Raw genomic sequence first — 485 nt, 5'->3', positions numbered from 1 at the left:
GGTTTATGAAATATAAGATTATCTTTGATGATAGGATTATCGGAATGTAAAATTAATTAGAACATTGCTGGGTATGTTATATTATCTCATTCTATTCATTTAGTTAAAATGAAAAATTTTCATTTTGTTGTTTGGATGATAAAACGCGAGATTATCTAAAACATATTTACTAAATTATCCGATTTAAAGTTTTTTTTATTGTTGACTACATAAAGGTTGAAGGTCATAATATTTTATTTTACTGATAATAAGGTTTCTCTTAAAATTAAAGTGACAAAAAAATTATTATTTTTATTATTTAAAGCGATAAAATGTAATATAATAGAATAATATTAATTTCTCTCAACTTATAATAATAAATAAATACAACTAGAACATTACTTGAAGAATATATTAAAGGACGGTAGAATTTGATTAATTTGTTATTATTATTAGGTTAAATAGATAATACATGTCGATTTTTTTAATTAACCAATAGGTCGTTT

Source organism: Gossypium hirsutum, chromosome D08 (assembly GCF_007990345.1).
Source record: "Gossypium hirsutum isolate 1008001.06 chromosome D08, Gossypium_hirsutum_v2.1, whole genome shotgun sequence".
Taxonomy (NCBI): Eukaryota; Viridiplantae; Streptophyta; class Magnoliopsida; order Malvales; family Malvaceae; genus Gossypium; species Gossypium hirsutum.
This window is presented reverse-complemented; position numbering follows the sequence as displayed.